At 34.2% G+C, this 20,188-nt stretch overlaps 1 protein-coding gene and 1 pseudogene across 1 annotated transcript in view; one reads left to right on the plus strand and one right to left on the minus strand.

Moving 5' to 3' along the window:
• HTR2C (5-hydroxytryptamine receptor 2C) overlaps positions 1–20,188 on the minus strand; it is a 156,901-nt gene that overhangs the window by 111,365 nt on the left and 25,348 nt on the right. The gene's annotated exons all lie outside the window — the stretch shown is intronic.
• On the plus strand, positions 10,014–10,120 carry LOC132007992 (U4 spliceosomal RNA; annotated as a pseudogene).

Here is a 20,188-nt window from a genome sequence, read left to right on the forward strand (position 1 = left end):
CTCTGCTGGGCATTGTTGGTTTCGGGGGGCTTCCCACCAGGAACGGCAGGGTAAGTGCCGGTTGTGAGGGAGTGGGACCAGAGTATGGAGAGAGAGGGAGGGTAGGGAGAATTGCAAGTGGATTGTCTAGCTTCAAGACAGAAATAGGAAGAAGAAGAAAAAAAATCTCCAAAGGTTTCACTTGCTTTCACTCTCTCCCTCCCTCTCTGGTTCACTCTTACGGAAAAAGATTCTTACGGGTTTTTTACTTTGGGAAGACTCTGTTGCCACGAAGTGGGTGACTAGTACAAATGCTTCCCAAAGACTGTATTTCTTGATTGATGTCGACAGTTGTAATTGCTTTCATCATTTCCATCTCCTATGGCTAATCGGATTGTGTTTTGTTTTTGTTGTTGTTTTTGTTTCGTTTTGTTTTGCCACAGTCACTTAATAAAATGAAAGCTGGAATAAAAAAGCAATCAAGGCTTTTTAGCAATGATAGCTTTTAGAAGAAAAGAGCAGAGGAACCTTTTTTTCACCAACGCAGTATAGAAAGTCATTTTGAGTGAGAAAGCTAGGGAGAAATAGGATGCTACACTGTACAAGTTGATTTCAGACCAACTAGGTTCAGGACTAAAGAGAACTGTGAGGTTGACCTGTGTGACTTTTCTAGTATTCAACTCTTTTTGCCTTATAAAAAGGTCAATTTCATGTAGTTTAGCCTTGTGTCATCCATTTTCTACAGAACAAATTTATGAGAACCAGTGTCATAGAATACCAAAAGAGTTTAGGGTTTAATGGCTTGGAGGCAAATCTCACCCCTGTCACTTAAAATATGTGTGATTTTGGGTAAACAATAGTATCTTTCTGTGCCTCAGCTTTCTTATCTGTATGATATTAGATTGTATTACTAAAGGCAGCAATGTCAGTATCCATTTTACTGTTTCTTGTATAATTTAATTGCTCCCAGTTTGGGGTAATTACAAGCAATACTGTTACAAATAATTCTTTACACATATGTTAGTGCTTAATTGTAAGCCATTCTTTAGGATGTATACTCAACCTTGGAAGTCATGGATTATAAGGCATGAACTTTGCTAATATTGCTATATAATGCCATATTATTTTTCAATGGTTGTATCAATTTGCATTCATTCTCACCACAGTGTATGAGTTCCTGCTCTTCCACATGTTTGCCAACACAAATTAAAGTGCCAGCACCCTTTAATTTCTCCTGATCTAGTGACTATTGGTATTTAATTGTGGTTCTTCATTTCTCTGATTACCAATAAGTTTGAGCACTGCATATGTAAAGGTACTCAAATTCATCTGGATTTCATTTGTGAAGTACCTCTTCAGTTTTATCTTTTTGTCAATTGCATTGTTTGCTTTTTTTTTTTTTTTTTTTTAATTGATGCATTGGGCACTATTTTCCAAGACTATTCTCAACTAACTTTATAGTTTGAACTTTTTTGACCACTGCAAATCCCTGTGTGTTCTGGTTTGTGGTTAAAAATGATCAAAAACAGGGGCGCCTGGGTGGCTCAGTGGGTTAAAGCCTCTGCCTTCGGCTCGGGTCATGATCTCAGGGTCCTGGGCTCTCTGCTCAGCGGGGAGCCTGCTTCCTCCTCTCTCTCTGCCTGCCTCTCTGCCTACTTGTCATCTCTGTCAGGCAAATAAATAAATAAAATCTTAAAAAAAAAAATGATCAAAAACAGTTTCCTTCTCCAAGGCAACTCCAAGACACTTTTCCTTACAAATCATAGAGGTGAGAGTGTGGTTCAGGTTTACCTCTGTAGGGTGCAGACTTAAAATGAGGATGATCGGTTGGTTTCCTGTCTGTATACTTTCAAACTCCCTTGTTTAGCCAACATCTGTAGGGCAAAAGGTGCTTCAATCCTGACCCTATATGTTCCAACCTTGACTAAAATTTTGTCTTCATTATTCCTTACTATCTTGTGAGTTCTTTGATATGTGCGCACGTGTGCACACACACGCACACACACACACACACACACACACACATCTAATATGCTTGTTTGGTAGTGTTGTCCAAAAATCTTTATCTGCCATGTTTCAGAAAACAGAACTCATTGCTGAGTAAACCTATAAAATCCTGTTGTGTACCTCATGCCTCCCATTCTCTTAAAAATCAGTTGGCATCTAATAAAGAAAAACCAGGCTTGGAAAGAGTTTAAAGTGTAGAGTTATTTGAAATATCTGCTAGGCTTTGGCTGTAACCATTCCCCCCACTGGCCTTCAAGAGTAGTCCTAATGTGAATCTGAATGAGCTCAGGGCCCCACTGTGAACAGCAGGTATCCTGCTTGAGTTAAAAGGATTCTTACTTAGCATAAAACCTGTATTAGGGATTTTATCAATCTTGTTAACAGGTGCTTAACCTGCTTCCAGTCTGCAGGGCACAGAAGAAAACATATTCTATGGTTCTAATGAGTGTAGGGAGGGGAGGAAAAAGACTTGTTTTAGTATCAGCTCTCTGCTCTGCCACATGCTATGTGTGTGTATATCCACTTTGGGATTTAGTTTCCTTCTGAAAACCCAAAAAAAATCACCTGTTTTCTCTACTTTACAAGGTTCTTCAAGGATAAATTGAAACATTATGTATGATTGAGTTAAATATTTAAGATATCAACTGTAGTCTTTCACCCGAAATAACACACCTTTACTATCTGTGTTTCCTTTGTCCTTATGAGTTATTCACTGAACTGAACCAGATTGAGGTCTAGGCACCATTTATTACCTTAAAGACCTATGCAGACAACTGAAAAACGAGGCTGCAACAAGAGGCAGTTTGAACTTTTGCCAAATGTATTCTGAAATGGAATCCCGAGGAGCTTGGTCAGTCCATCATTGAGGTTGTAAGATTTATACACAAAACTCTTACTAATCTTTCCTCATTTGGCCCTATATATATTTTATTCTCTATTTCTTTTGTTTATGCAAAGTCCAAAAAATAGTAAAGAAAGAGAATCAGGAAGGGAACTGGAATATTTGCCAGGAGCTTAAAGTTTTCTGTCTCTGATCTGGGATAGCAAAGATTCCTTACTACACAGCACACCTCACCATCTAGGTCCCAGAGGGCCAGGCACTGCCTCTTAGATAGGGCACTCCATCTAGGTAGCTCTGTTTTCATAATGACAGACACAAAATTTTTTAAATATATAATATATAAATTTATATATATTCATTATATGAATATATATGTGTGTATATATAATATATATTTGTGTGTGTATATAAAAGTTCATATGAATAGATATATGTGTGTGATTAGTATATACTAAGCGAATATTTATTACTTTTGATTAGTATATACTAATATATATACTATATATATATTTATATATACTATATATAAATTTATATATATTCATTATATGAATATATGTATGTATATATAGTATATATGTGTGTGTATATAAAAGGTTATATAAATATATATATTATATGATTAGTATATACTAATCGAATATTATCCACAAGGCTAGAAGCTGACTATTTTTAAGCTGACTTACAATATATTGTATTCTTTTTTTTTTTCCTGTTCTTTGATCTCATTTTACTAAACTATCCTTCATTTGGGACATATTGTCAGAAGTTTCTGGCATGTGAACTTAAATAAAATTTTCCTGATCACGTTTATTTAGGGCTTCCAAAATAACATTCTACTGAAATAAATTCCTAAGATTAATTTTATTAATAATATTAAGATATCCACACATACTAAGTGCCAGATATTCTTCACACATGACCTTAAACCCTCAATGCCATCTCAGATAACTTTTCTGTTTTATAGATGAATAAAGTGTTATTTAGGAAAAAAAAAAGTGATCTGTCCAAGGTGAGAAGATAATGTAAGGATTTACACCCATGTTCAGCTGATACCAAAGTCCACATTCTACAGCACTATAACACCTCAAGAAATACTGCTGAGGTTCAGTGGTATTTCATGCTTATTGACATATGCATTGACAGATGGACTGACATGGTCCTTCCAATACATTCCACTTGCATTATTAAAAAACCTCTTTGGAAAAGGAATGATACTCATTCTTACATTGACAGTATTACCCAGAAATGATGCAGTACTTTATTTGCTGCCAAACATTTGTTGTCACGTAGACATAGGCATGATCCATTTCTACATTTCTATCTTATTTCCTAAGGGATATTACAAAACCATTGTTTGCCCCAAGGATTTTAATTAGAAATGAATATCTCACCTCTCCATTAGTTACCCTTAGTCAGAATCACTGAATTTAGTCATTGCTGATTTTGAAATGTCTCCAGAAATTATTCAGGACTGATGCCGAAAATTAGTAATTTTACCTAGTGACGAGAAATCAGAAAATTCCAGACAAGTAACATTTAAATTACTCAAGTATTTTTTAAAAAGTGAGTAAGTTCCTTGGGGGCCAGGGCCCTATTTATTCACCTCTATTTCCTAATGCCAAGTATGAAGACTGATACAGAGTGAACTTTCAATAAATATTTATTTGGTAACTTGAAATTTTGATACATGATCGCAGAAGGTGTCTTCCAAGACCATTTCCCTATAGACCTTATGAACTATTCAGAATGAGGCATGTTTTAAGACATGAACATAAAATTAACTAGACTAGAAGTAGATGAAGTATGAATGCCAAGAGGGGCAATCAAGAAAATGTTCAGAAAAAGTATGGAGATAATCTAACTTTACAGTACCTAACCTTAACACTTTTTAGTTATAGGGACAAGCAGAAGCCCTTGTAAGGGCAGTTGTACATGTTTGCTCATTTTATTCATGGTCATTTTATTTATGTTTTATAAAGATTTTTAAAATTTATTCATTTGACAGACAGAGAGCACAAACAGGCAGAGAGGCAGGCAGAGAGAAAGGAAGGGAAGCAGGTTCCCCGCTGAGGAGAGAGCCCCAATGCGGGGCTCGATCCCAGGACCCTGGGATCATGACCTGAGCCGAAGGCAGAGGCTTTAACCCACTGAGCCATCCAGATGCCCCTTTATTTATGTTTTAATGCCTTTTTTTTTTTTAGCATGGCAGATAGTATTTGAGGTACAATTTTTATCAATATATTAGTAAATTTTTATCATAATGTTTTATGCCATCATGTTTCTGTTTCATAGTATTTGTCATGACATTTTAAACTATATCTGTTTTTCCTTCACAAGTGTTAGATAGCAGAATGATAAAAATATATCTCTAAAAGTTCCAGAGATAGAAGCTGTTGTATTTTTATTAAACTATGAGTAGAAGGTTACAATCCTGAAAGTATATGTATAATTAAACTGGGTTTCTCTATTTTTCCTCAAAGTTGAATTGGCTTTGAGTATATTTAAAAAGTATGAAAAGAACTGTTTATGAAGCAATTTGGTAGCTGGCAAAATGCTATCTGCTTTGTGATAGTCATTTAAATGCTGCCATTGTGAGCCTTTTTCTCATCAGCTGATCATAGAGACATGTCCCTCTACTGAACTTCTTGAACTATGTACTGTGTGTTCAATACATGATTGCATCATTAGCACAGATCTTCACATTGCATATTACCTCTTATACAAGTTTCTGCTTCCCACCAACACATAGAAACACACATGTGTGTACATATAATTATATTATAAACTCTCGTAGGCAGAATTTGAGATTAACACATTTGTATATCCCACTGTGTTTTGTTTGTTCAGCACTGAAAAAGAGCAGCTATTCAATGCGTTTTATATTCATGCACATGAGTTATAATAGTTTAATTATGACCTTTGTTTTCTTTGATCATTGTTAGAACATCTCCATCCTGGTGGCTAATTGGTCATTGCTGGGCCCATAAGAGCTTCTTAAAGTGTTAGAGAGAGTGGAATTAGAGTGCAGGGTTGAGTGGGATGCAGTAGCTTCTGGGTAAAATAAGGCTTTAATTTCATTTAGATACATATTTTAGAAGGGATACAGAAACCAAATCTGATAGCTATAAAATTAGATGTACAAAGTAAAAGACATTTGGGCAATTATTTGATTTATTTAATCAGTTAATAAAGGAAAATGTTTAATTCCAGTCCCTGGATGAATTCTGTGGTTTCAGTTATCTGATCTGGCTGACTAAAAAATGTTAGTGAATATGTCATTGCAATTTTTGGAATGCACTTATAATACTGTTCAGCAAAAGTGATCTCTGAAAGATCAGATTAGTATCCCAAGAGTACACTGACAAACAAATTTTATTGTTGAAAAAGGTTACAATTCTATGATATCTACAAAATTGTCTCCATTTTGAGATGATTTAAGAACATGTGCTCCAATTTGACAAAGACTATTCCAGGATTTAACTTTTAGAAATTATATATGGCTATTTTCAATCACAGTACACAATTTTGCTTCAACTCCCTCAGAGATTTTTTTTTTTTTGATAGTTTCACTTCTGATACTGGCTCATATTACAAAAAAAAAGTAAAACCTGTTACAGTAATATTGCTTTATTTTGAAGTTTGAGTGAGAGGAAAGGGTAATATTTATTTATTGTTAATATAGTATGTATCTGTCTTAAATTTTGATTCAGAGTCTTTCCATAAAACAAGGTATAATGGGAGAGGGAAAAAGGAAGTTCTTGGGTAACTGATTTTAACAGTAAGGGAAACAAAAAGGGTAAGTTCAGTCATTGAAGACAATCTCTGTTTATTGCACATATCTGCCTAAGAAAGGCCTTAAAATAATCCAGGTTTGAGATAAAAGCAATTTTAGAGAATCTAAAACAATCTAATTCTACAAATCAAGGAAAGGAGGCTCAAAGCTAAGTGACTTCATCTAGATTACAAAGTTAGTGGCAAAATTGAAACTAGAAATGGGTGCCGGGGGGATTAGTTGGTCAAGCTCTGTGTTTGGCTTTGGTCATAATCCCAGGGTCCTGGGATGGAACCCCACAATGGGGGGGGTGCCTTCTCAGAAGGGGTCTGCTTCTCTTTCTCCCTCTGTGCTCTCTCTCTCTCTAGTAAATAAATAAAATCTTAAAAAAATAAAAAAAAATAGAAACTAGGCCTTCAATGCCCTATTATCCCTTAGAATTAACCAATAAAAAAGAGAATGTAAAAGTGCAGAATACAGAAATAGCTCACAAATAAGAGTAATTCATCTAAAGTCTGGCATCACAAGGTAAACTCAAGTTACATTATTGATGGTTTTTCTAAGAACTTTGATACGCCCCTCTTCCAGCTTTCCTCTCTGACCTGGTACCTTTCTAAATTAATTCTTTCCTGCCTCAGCTTTTGCTTCTTCTCCTTGACCCTAGGCTAAACTGGAATTAATAGCTGTTGTTGGACAAGGTCTCTGAACACAGGAAGAGTTGTTTTGTTGGCCCAAAACTATAGTGAACAAGGTCTTTGAACATGAGGCGGTTGTTTTATAGGCCAAAAACTAAAGTGATTTCCTTTTAGCCTATAAACAAGTGTAAGTCTCTCATCTGCAGTTAAAGTACTTCCTTGACCTTCTTTTCCCTCTAATAAATATGATCTCTTTTGAGAGTCAGAACCAAGACTCTCTAAAAATTTTTTTCATAAAAACCAAATATAATGTATGGAACTTATTTGGGTCTTGATTTAAGTGAATAAACTTGTTTAGATCCTAATTTGAGTTAACTGTGAAAAAGTGAGTATAGATTGAGTAGTAGATGATATTCAATAACCATTTTAAATTTATTAGGTAGCATAATATTATGGTGCTAAGTTTAAAATGTCACTGTAATTAAAGATGTATAAAGAAGTATTTACAAGGGCAGGCCTTCCATAATGGTAAAATGAGGACTTCGGAGGAATCCTTTCTCACAAAACCAGTAAAAATATTTGCAAAATGGTGAAAATTGACCATTTCAGAATTTTTGAAATTAAGTGGGGCCTGACTGTTTTTGGAGCTCCATATGAAGCTCCATCCCCACAGCACTGTATTTGGAGTAGTTTTCTTGAAATACCTTTTCCCCAGAGCATTGTGGCTATTTGACATGACTTTGAGTTCAGGTACTCAGAAGAAGTCCTATTCATAGGGTATTATTGAAACAATAGCAATAAGTTGGACTCAGTAATACTATAATTTCCCAAGGCTGTGAGTTCATTGGAACAAACAAAAGCCTGGCTAAAAAGTTAGAAGGAATGTCTCAGTAATAGGAATAAGTCCAATATAGGGGATTTTAAAAAGCTCCATCATATTCCAGGAGATCTAAAAACAGCACACATGCATGGCCCTGCACACACTTAAAAAAGCCCAGAGAGGACCCCAATAATTCAACTCCCGCTCTCCTTGGTGCCCTGCTCAAATAAGAAGTAAAAACAAGACTAACATGTAAACTCTTGAAATTTGAAGATGCAACTTCACACAACAATCAAAGAGCAGAACAATAACTGGCTTAAAGCATTTAATGAAATATTTTAACCAACAACTGGCTAGTCACAAATAATGCTGATCCAGGGGTAATGTCTAAGGAGCCAGGCTTTAAATAAAAACAAGAATTAAAGGAAAAATCTACCAGAGAAAATAGCAGCTACACATAGCAAGAAATATAGAATCTACAAAATTAACTTAGGAAAGTCATAAAGCAATCAAGAATAAGGAAAAAAGAATAATATCAACAGCAAACAAACACTGAGAGTGGAGGGATCTGACTCTGAAGGTGTTACAGTATATTATTTAAAATATCCAGTTTTCAACAAGAAAATACAAAATACAAAGGAACAGGAAAGTAGGGCCCATATACAGGAATAAAAGCAGTCACTTTGGGGTGCCTGAGTGGCTCAGTGGGTTAAGTCTCTGCCTTTGGCTCAGGTCATGATCTCAGGGTCCTGGGATCGAGCCCCGCATCAGGCTTTCTGCTCAGCAGGGAGCCTGCTTCCCCTTCTCTCTCTGCCTGCCTCTCTGCCTGCTTGTGATCTCTCTCTCTTTGTCAAATAAATAAAATCTTTAAAAAAAAAAAAGCAGTCACTTTCTAGTGTCTTGGAGGAGATCAGATGTTCAGTTGATTAGACAAAAAGTTTAAATCAGCTATGAAAATATGTTTAAAGAAGTAAAGGAGAGTATATTTCAAAGAACTAGAGGAAACTATGATAGTGTTTCATTGAATAGGTAAAATCAATTAAGAGATAAAAATTCATCTAAAATTAAAAAGTAAACACAAATAGAAATTCCGGAGTTGAAAAATACAATGACTAAAGTTATAAATTCATTAGATGGGGTTAACAGAGGAATTCAGCAGGCAGAATAAGAGTCCATGAACTTGATGATAGGTCAAAAGAGACTATCCAGTCTGAAGAACAGAAAGAAAAAAAAATAAAGAAAAATGAACAGAGTCTGTGGGACACCATCAAATGTATGCATAATTTGAGTCCTTAAAAGAGAGGAGAGAGAGAAAGAGGCAGAAAAAATTTGACATAACAATGGCTAAAATTTTCCCAAATTTGATTCTCAAATTTGATGAGAAACATTAACTTTGACCTAAAAAGCTCAAGGAACACCAATTAGGATACATTTTGGGAAGGATTATAAGACACTTCATAGTCAAACGATGGAAAGATAAGAAGCAAATTATGAATGTAGCATGAGATAATTTGACACATACAGGATGACTCATAAAAGTTTAATGGCTGACTTCTTGTCAGAAACCACAAAGCCCAAAAGGCATGTAATTCAAAGACGGTCAACTGAGAATTCTATATTCAGTAAAACTGTCCCTCAAATATGAAAAAGAAGTAAAAAGGTTTTTAGATAAACAAAAACAGAACTTGTCATCAGCATACTTGACCTACAACAACTACTAAAGGGAATCCTTCAGCTAAAATGAAAGGCTAGATGGTAACTCGAATCTATCCGTATTAAAACACTTCCCCTAAATGATTTAAAAGACAAGTACATAAATAATAATACAAAACTATTTTGATGGGGTATAATGTAGAAAGGTGTAATTTGCATGACAATGATAGCACAAAGGATGGGGAAGGAAGGAAAGTACACTGGAGGAAAATCTTTACACATTTGAAATTTAATATAAATCTTAGTTTTGCGCAGTGGCAGTATCGTAGCCAATGAGGTTTATCCGAGGCGCGATTATTGCTAATTGAAATTTAATATAAATCTTGATAATTTTTTTAAAGATTTTATTTATTTATTTGAGAGACAGCTAGAGACAGAGCACAAGTGGGGGAGAAGGAGAAGCAAGTTTCCCACCAAGCATGGAGCTGGATGAGGGTCTTGAATCCAGGCACCCCATAAATCTTGATTATTTTAAGTTAAGGTACACATTATAGGGAGTGACTGCTAATTTGCATGGGATTTCTTTTTGGGGTGATGAAAATATTCTGGAATTAGATCATGATGATTGCTTGACTTCCTGAATATACTAAAAGCCATCACATTTTATACTTAGAAGGGGTGAATTTTATGGTCTATAAAATGTATCTTAATTTTTAAAAAAGAATGAAAATAAAAAAGATGCATATTGTAAGCCCCAGAATCACCACTAAAAATATTCCAAAAAAACAGTAAAAAAGTAAACAAAGGAATTTAAATGGTACAGTAGAAAATATCTCTATCATCTCTAGTTGACAAAAGTAAAAAAATTATTAAAAGTTTTCTGTGAGTAGCAGTAGTTGGTCTTTCAAAATTCAGAAAAATATTGTCATGGTGGTAGGAAATTGTGTGGAAAAACAGTGACTTTGAATTTGTTTCCAAATATGTCATTCTTTATGAGGTGTATGTGAAGGGGGTGGGTCCTTCTTTAAGGAAAAAATGATTACGACTCTTGTATAATTTTTTAACTATTAGTATATTGTTTTCAAGTCAACATCTCTTGTATACTTTTTACTTATTAGTATATTGATTTCAAGTCAACACATATGCCTTATTTTTTCTTGCCAGATTTGTTTAGTGTGCTTTATAACACCTGTAATGAAGGACTGCTCTAAGGTTTTGATGAATGGTATAAGTAAAAATATTACATTAGAGAAACTGCTATTGTTTGTGTGACACAGCAAAGCAGACAGAAAAGAGTACATAGGATTTGAGGTTAGATCCATCTTTCCTCCCTGTACAACCTGAATTTAAGTTTCCTTATCTGTATAGGTAATTAATAGCACCCATCCTAAGTAATTTTATTAGATTAAGTCATAAGATTTGAGTAATGTGTTTGGCGTATAACTGGGCCCAAATATATATCAAAGCTCTCACTATAATTATCTTATTTCTGTTACTGTTATTGCTTTATAGCATTTGGTAATTTCCATAAACCCATGATACTGACCTACTAGGCATGAATTTAAAAAAATCAATAGTTAAGAAGTAAGGTCAGTTGAAGTTTGCTTTTGTTGTCAAACTATTTTTCCTTTCTGTACTTTTATTTTTCCTATTAACTGTAACCTTTGTGTACTGTTTAATTCTCTTTTTTTCCCAAGTAATCTTAACACATGTCTGAAAAAAATTGCAGGAGAACATAAAGTTGGGCTACGAATGTCATACCTTTTGAGTTTCTTTATTTCACAATAAACACTAGACAGATATTAATCACATTGTCACAATATTTTACATCAGAATTAAATACACTCTCAGATTTCCTCACCACATGTTCCCTCTTTCCTTTGGTTATTTATGTAACTAATTTAATTAGAGTTTCTTAAAAATGAAACTTTTAGGTAAATCAGCCAAGTAAAAGTTAATTCAGTAATTTGTCATAGTCCTGCATGCTAAAAAAATTACTTATGAAATGGTGGTCCTCAAAAATTGTTTTTATATTTTTAAATAAAATAAATTTTGGGGAAGTAGTCATTTAACTTTCCTACTCTACTTAAACTACAAGACTTTTACCTTACCTCATTATAATTAAATAAAAAAATATTATATTATAATATTAAAACCAAGAAAATATTCCAGAATGTTTGCTTTAGTAGAGGTGGAAGCAGATGGTTTAAATTTTCATATGCATATCTATTTAATTGTAGCCAGAGGTTTGGTTCAATGCAATACTAAATATATCTTAAAATTGTATTGAGACTTAAAGTATACTAAATATTTTCCATTTCAGTCTTGAGTATTTACAAATACCTATAAAGTTGATGCTAAGTGAGATAATGCAGGTCAAAATACTTATCATAATAGGTACACAGTAAAAGCTAGTCATTCACAAAGGAGACTAATTCTGAGGGATATCCATTGATTTTCCCAAAATCACAATATTAGTATGGCGTTATTTAAGAGTCATTTGATTAAAAAAATCTAGCTAAAACACAGTATTTTTTAGTCAGAAGTGGAGCTAAGGACATGAAAATACAAAATTCAAATATGTATATGATTAAAATTAATATTTAGCTTTAGTATAATTTTTCTATGAAACAATTTTCTTTTTCTTTTTCTTTTTTTTTTTTTTTGGTAACTAAGCAAAATATCATGCTTAATGGAAATAGTTTGCTGTCTTTATTTCTCACTCCAGTTGCCATTTTAGAGAACACAATGATTGATTACAAGGGTTTATATATCCCACCCACTGTTGAAACTCATGTATATACAGAGATGGTAATCAGGTTTTTGAGGAAATGAAAATTAGACTTAAATCTCACCCATTATGAAAAATACTTCAAAGAACATAAGGAATGTACTTTTCATTATTTATCTACACTTTATTTTGAACGTTTTCCATGTGAAACTAAATAAATCGAAAGTTAGATTTAGCTATTAGTTTAATAACACATACTTAGCTTCCTCCTCTGTACTCGTTCCTAAAATAGAAAACCCAGGAAAGTTCTTTCTCTCTATAAATATGAAGGAGATATTAAACTGAGAATGTATGAGATGGAGTTAGAGTAAAATAGAAAAATAAGTAAGTGCCTAGTAAACATTAAATGCTTTTCTTTTAGCTCCCCTTCAAGGTTTTTTTCAATATAATTTTGAGGAGAAAATGCTGTATGTTTTTTATTAGCTAGTGTAATTCTTTCAGGTTCTAAAAATGATCTTGATCTAGAATAAGGAAAGTTTTGCTCTACAGAAGATGGTCTGACCCCGTTATCTTATGTTCACTCTAAATACTAATTCAGAATACTTTCTTTTCTGCTTCATTCTGAAATAGATTAAATTCCCCAAATGCTGTGATCCCACAACTACACAGGAAGTAGAAATAAAGAATCTACAACAGCTCGGGCTACTTTGTATTTGTACAGACTTACATAAAGACCTTCAACTATCTCTTAACATGTAATTCAATAATAAAAATAGAAATATATAGGTAATTAAAACTCTATCTCCAGGACTTACTTTATTAACTATTTCTCAGTGAAAGAAATCTACAGTGTAAAAAAAACTCATTCAACCTTGATTGTCTTCTTTTAAAAAGAAACGATGCCATTAAATCATAGAAAAAATCCATAAAGTGGGTTTTTGGGGACTTAGTATTATGTGAACAATGTGCAAACACCTTGCCTGTGCTATATTTTGAATGCAGAACAATTAGAGTGCAAAGATTTTAGATCTTTTATTTGGAACACAAAACAAATTTCAACACTCACTGAATATGGAAATTCGGCTAAGGAGGAAAAGAAAAAAAAATTAACTTTTAAGGATTATTCCAAAAACCGAGATACTACACATTTCAAACATTGTATTGGAAGTATATAGAGCTAAATGAGAACAATTAAGATTCATAGTTGTAAGAGATTCTGTTTAGCATATGGAAGGTAGCTTTCAAGATTGAATTACTGCCCTTTGAGATAAAGACTAAGTAGGCTATTCTTAATCATCTCATAATGTTTAAAAGTGAAGTTTATGGATACATAGTCCATACATTCTAAAGCAAATTAGATGGCAACAAGAGATAACATGTCTTCTGAGTTATTAAAATAATATCTAATTAATGAGTAGGTTTTTCATCTAGGGTCTCTTACTGGGACTAGTCATATTGATTATCACAATCATTGGCACATAAAAGTGTGTGTGAGATGTAACCCTGTTTATGGAATAGTATTTCTTCTTTTCGTCTCCCTATCATTCATAGAAGCACTGTACTTCTACCTCCATAATGATAATTTCAGACTCTGAGTAAGTAACTTGTTCAGTAACATCAGTAGGAAACCTAATTATAGAATCTTAAAACATAGAAGAAAACCTAGAAAATATCTAGTTCAACCTCCTACTCAAAACAGAAATTCCTTGTATAAACTTCAGTAATGGAGTGGTGCCTCTCCTTGAAAGATAGAGCTTCTCAACAATTAAGACCATTTTATAGAACCCTAACCTACTTCTTTTATCTTTTACCATTTATCTGGCTCTCACCTTTTGAAGCTATATAAGCATGAAAATGCTTCTACTATTTGAAGATATATTCTTCCCCCCTTCACTTTTCCTTAATTCTATTTTTTAATCACACGGCAATGAAGGCTTTGAAACATGGGCTTTTGAACTATGTGTCTAAGAGGGTGTTTAGAGTCTGAAATGTGCTGAACTGAAATGACTTTGAGCAAAGCTATGGTTCTAAAAAGAGTGTCTATTAGCTGGGACCATGTATAGCACTAGTGAATGTACAGTAACTATTAACAATAATTATCACTTGTAGAGCTTGGAGAAAGTACTCCTGGGTCTACAAGAGCTGAGGTTTTTTTTTTTTTTTTTTTTTTTTTTTTTTTTTTTTTTTTTTTTTTTACGTATGCTACTTATATCTTTAGAGCCATATCAAGACAGGAAGCATGAACCAAGGTTTGGTTGAAGTCTTCGGGAACATGCATGTTCCGCATTTCTAGGGATCAGTAGCAGAAATACTAGTCAGAGTAGCTGGGGAAGTGGGGCCCTTAATACTAGCAATCTAAATGAAAATGGTTATTAGCCTTTTATGGACTTAAAATCAGGTAAAACTGTATATCTCAGTTTTCCTCATCTTTAAAGTGGGGAAAAAGTAAAATTCTGCCAACATATTGGTTGTGAGTAGTAGATGAGGTAATAGACATAGAGTAAGAGCTGAAAGATCAGAGTATGTCACCCCAAAATGGGCCACTTTGGCATAAGAATTATTTTGACCTGAAAACAACTGAGAAACAGTAGAGTCAGAAAAATCTCTCTACCTTCCCCTTTACTGTCTAAAGGTAGAGTATAAATTTCCCTTTTTTAAGGTCCCCCAATACCAAGAAGAGAATTATTCTTAATCACTGGAAACATACTTATCCCCAGGATTGCACAAAATTAAATCTGCATAACAAGACTTATTAAAAATAACCTTTATTGTCCATTAGTTTTCCCCATATATTTACCTTCCCACAATTTACTACCCCAAGAAATTCAAAGCCTCTTTTTTTTGACTTGCCACTTCTCAGTAATTTATTGCTCATTGTTAAGATGATTCATAAGGCCCAGGTCTAACCATTTCTTCGAATCTTCTTTCCTACGAAGGTCTTCAAATGCATTAGTAATAAACTTTCTTGTTAAGCTGCCTTTTGCCAAATTAACGTGCAGGATCCCAGTACTGAACTAAGAGGGCAGAGGAACATTTATCTTCCCAGATAGTGCTCAAATAAGCTAGCTATTATAATTATTAGAACATCATCTTCCTTACCATCAGGACCTGGCAACAAGCAAGCATTCAGTTAGGTGTTAGCTGCTATTATTTATAAGTGCTGGATATATGTCTATAGTCAAATGACTCTTTTATAGTAGCATTGGAATGTTAACTAAAATTGTATTTTGAAATTATTTTGTGAATTTATTAGAGAATTAAAGCAACAATCTGCAAAAGTTGTATATCTCTAAGGAAGAAAGAAGAAAAAGTACAAAGAATAACTAGAGATAGCAGACTCTAGAGATATGAACAAGAACCAGAATTTCTGGATTGTATTCTTTAATATATGCCACTGTAATTTTCTGTAAATATACTGAGTGCTATTGTTCCTTTTTACACTCAGAATTGAAACTTACCTGACAAAGACTTTTTTACTGAAGGGTAAAGAGCCTACAATGAGAGGATTATGTGTATCTGAAGAGGGAAAGGAGATATTAGAAGACATTTGAATGAAAAAGTAAAGATTCATAGGTCTAGATGGGGGAGCAGGAAATCCTCAGTATATAAAGTCATGAGTTATTCATTTATTCATTAAAAAATGCCAGATACAAGGGTAAATTCTAGGTATATGTAAGTTCACAAGACTGGCAAGGTCACTGCTTAGCCTTTCCAAGGGAAGTTTTTGTATGGATGGATGACTGAGAACAGGATTTAAGGCATCAGTAAATAAATTTTAAATCAGCTCTATAGAGTGTGTTAACCCTAGAAAACAACAAAAAACAAAACGAAACAAAACCCCAAAAAGCAAAAACCAAAAACAAACAAAAACCCACAGAAAACCGTTTTACAGAGAGATTTTGTGAAGGGGGCAGGGACAAGCATGCCTTTTTTAATGTTTGGATAACAAAGCCATCTACAAATTATGGAGGGAAATATTCCCAGTTTTCCCAAGGAACACTGCGTATAATATAGACAGGAGCAAATGCAGTACCATGTGATATCTTGAGGGTTTGTAGGTTTGGCAGCACCAGGTAACAGCACCCAAGACAGGTAAGCGGCATTCTCATGATGGTGAAATGGCAGAGCATCAGCAGAGACCACAATGCCTGGTGGGAGATTGTGGATGCCCAACAGACATGGCGGTACTCAGCAGCTGCCCAGCACATGGTGATGGATGCCCAATGGAAGATGAAGAATGCTCAGTGGGAGGTGATGGATGACCAGCAGATACACTGAATGGTGGCAGGTGATGGAGGATACATACGTGCTTGATGAAAGGCCAGAACAGCTGCAGCAGCGCATGATGCAGATTGATTTAGTCCTGATTACATGTGAGTAATTCCTAGGGACTTCTAAAAATACTTGGAGGGAAGGTGTGTATTTTTCTAGGGGACTGGAGGAACTTCGTAAGCTCATGGGGATAACAAGCCAGTGACTTTAGGGCATTGATATCAAGATTGTATTTCTTGTGCTCATAAACTGGGAGGCCTATCTTAAACTTCAGTGCTTTTAGGGACAGGTAGGCAGTATGAATAAGACAGCTAGGTGGAAAGAAAATGGGGAGCAATGGAAAACACAGTGAAGAGGAAACCTACACACCACCGAAAGGCATTCATTTACAAAGTTTTAAAATCATGGGCTAGGACAAAACAAAATTCACATTCAGACAGATGTCAGATAATGGGTTGCCAGTTCATCATCTCTGTAAGTGAATACTGAGTATCGGTATTCATAGAACTTAATACATCATTTATCTAGGAATGTGTATCACCTTTATGCAAATAAGAAAATTGTTTCATTTTGAAAATGATCTCTGGGTATACAAATTTTGGAGCTCTTTTATATACTTCAGAAGATTGTTTTATTATTTGTTAACCCATTCAAAGAAATCAGAGAGATTCTACTTATCTCATGTTTATTTCTAAAACTATAGCTTTTCCAAAATATTTAGGACAACTTGGGATCCACTGAAGGAGTTCTGATGGAATCCCTGAAAATCCCCAGGATGATAATGGAAAATATGAGGGTGGATCTATATAATTCCTAGATACACTCCCAACTCTTCTTTTCCAAATGAACTTCTAGAGTCTGGGTTGGACAAAATCTATCCTTTACTAGAAGGTGTAAGTCTCCAGCAAAAGGGAGTGAAAATTTAAGGAATTCTTCAAAAGAAATGAAGATAAAATTACAAAAAAAAGGAAGACAGCTTATAAGCATATGTTCCATTTTAATGGAATAAATTCCAAAGAATATTTACCATCTTCATAAATATAGATACCTATATATATAGATATATAAAAATTATATTAAATGTATAAATATATAAATATGTATATATAGAAATCTTGTAGGAAAGTAGCTAAAGATTAGTTTGGCCGAACATTAGTTTCATCATGTTAACCCATGAAAAAAACAAATCATGGATTTTGTGAGGATTACATTAGTTAATATATATAAAATTCTTGTAGAATGCCTAGGAAATAGTATGTTTTCAATGATATTTATTATAAAATGTGAAGATGAAATGTGGTGGTAGTAGTCTTATGCTTTCTGGAGTTACTAGTTAACAGCTTTTGTTCTCTCTACTTCTAGTCTTCAAATCCTTTCAAATTACCAGTAACATACTTAAACAGCTCCTTAATTTCTTTTGTATAGAGACAATCCTATGGTATATTTTGATAAGAAGACCTTTTAGAACTTCCACAGAAAACTTATTTCTGATCAATAGATTTCTTGACTCAAGCAAACAGAGGACCAAACTCAATACACTTAATCTTCTCAAAGGATGCAAAAGGATTTAGGTGATTATTACAACTAGACCAGCTTTAGAAAGCTACTACAAGGAATTTTTAAAATCTTTAAAAAATTATACCAATGTTTACTTGCTTTCGTCCATTAAAATGGTTGTGTATATATTGTGTTTTCAATTTCTAAAAGTACTATCTCTAAATAAAAAGAAAAGCTACTAAAATAAATTACACATTTTCTTAACAAATGGCTTAGAAGCTACTTTTGTATAAAGAGGTTTGCATGACATACATGCCAGTGGTGAAGGGGATACCTCTGTTCTCCAAATCCCCTGGAAGACTAGATTGGTTGAGGACTTGAAAATGAATGATAAATATGTTGTCTGAAAAGAAATCACGGCTATCAGAAAGAGGCCTTCAGTTGGTATAGTTCCATTGTGGTAAACTAAATAATGTATGTGAAAGCAACATGAGTGCTCAGGGTCAGATATTATATGATAATGTCTAGATAGAGAATCGGAAATCCAAGAATGGATTACTCATACTTGCATAAAGTAATCCAATGGCTTTGAAAGAGAAATCACTGTCACCTGGTATCCCCATATATTGGTAGGAGAAAATGACCCAAGAGAAAAGCTAAAAAAATTTGGCAGGAAGACTCTTTTTTTTGGGAGGACATCCGCTACAAAACTATGTAGAAATTGATAATAATTAATAATAATAATAACCTGCAGTTTAATTCTGCAAAGTTCTGTAGATTGGCAAGTGTGTGGTTTCAACAGCTAAAATTTTCTTTTTGCCTACTGCTTTTTGCTTACTCCTGGGAAGGCTGTTTTCCCCAATCATTACCTTATCCTTATTCCAAAACTATCTGTGCCTTCTGAATGACTCAGTTTCTGAAATGAAGATGCTCTTTTCTACTCTCCTGCCTCTACCTCACCAACTAGACTGTAATTTCCATAAACTTATGTCTCTTTTCCTGTTGTATATTTAGCATGGTGCCTAATGCATAGTGAGCATTCAGAACTAATGAATGAATGATATCAAATTGTTGCCCACTGAATCTGAATAAATAGTAATGTGGGAGAACCCCAATGAGGAAAACCATGCTGGTGGTGGTGGTGGTGGTGGAGATAAGGTGGCGATTTCCAAGTTGCAGTAATGTGTGCTGAGAAGTTGTTACTCCATGAAGTGTGAGAAGGATGGATCAGACCCAAGAGCAGGCAAGGTGTCAGACAGCAATGACTTTGTTTCACTTAGCAATGAGTCTGTACAAAGCACAAGAAGTCCAAAAACAATCCAAGGAGTTGCAGTTGATAAATTGGGGACCATTAGTCTGAGGAGCCATGTGTAAGCGTAAATATGACTTAGATATTTGGAAACGTAGTAAAGAAAACCAAGGGAAAAGGTCAGTTTAAACTTGAAAGGTCTTGGGGTACCTGGGTGGCTCAGTTGGTTAAGCATCTGCCTTCAGCTCAGGTCATGTTCTCAGGCTCCTGGGATTGGGCTCCCTGCTCTTCAGGGAGCCTGCTTCTCCCTCTCCCTGTGCCACTCCCCCTGCTTGTGCTCCTTCTCAAATAAACGAATAAAAACCTTTAAACTTGCAAGGTCTATATTTAGATTGAGTTCTGAAATAAAATTTTATCCATTTAATATTTTAAAGAATATACTTCACCTACCAAAACTATTAAATTTTAAAAATAAAATCTTAATGTGTATATATATATATATGTGTGTGTGTGTGTTCATTTTAAATAAATATGGAGTATATTGAGTCCAAACATTAAGATGTACTACTAACTTCTATACTGGACACACTTCTACACTGGCAAACAGATGGACAATAGTAGCTTACCACTATCAAATGGAAGTTGCTGAAAGAGGGATGGCTGAAATAAAAAAAATATATATTTATTTTTGAAGGAGAAAAAGGGATAAGGCTCAAGACAGCTCAACTG

Source organism: Mustela nigripes, chromosome X, assembly GCF_022355385.1.
Source record: "Mustela nigripes isolate SB6536 chromosome X, MUSNIG.SB6536, whole genome shotgun sequence".
NCBI lineage: Eukaryota > Metazoa > Chordata > Mammalia > Carnivora > Mustelidae > Mustela > Mustela nigripes.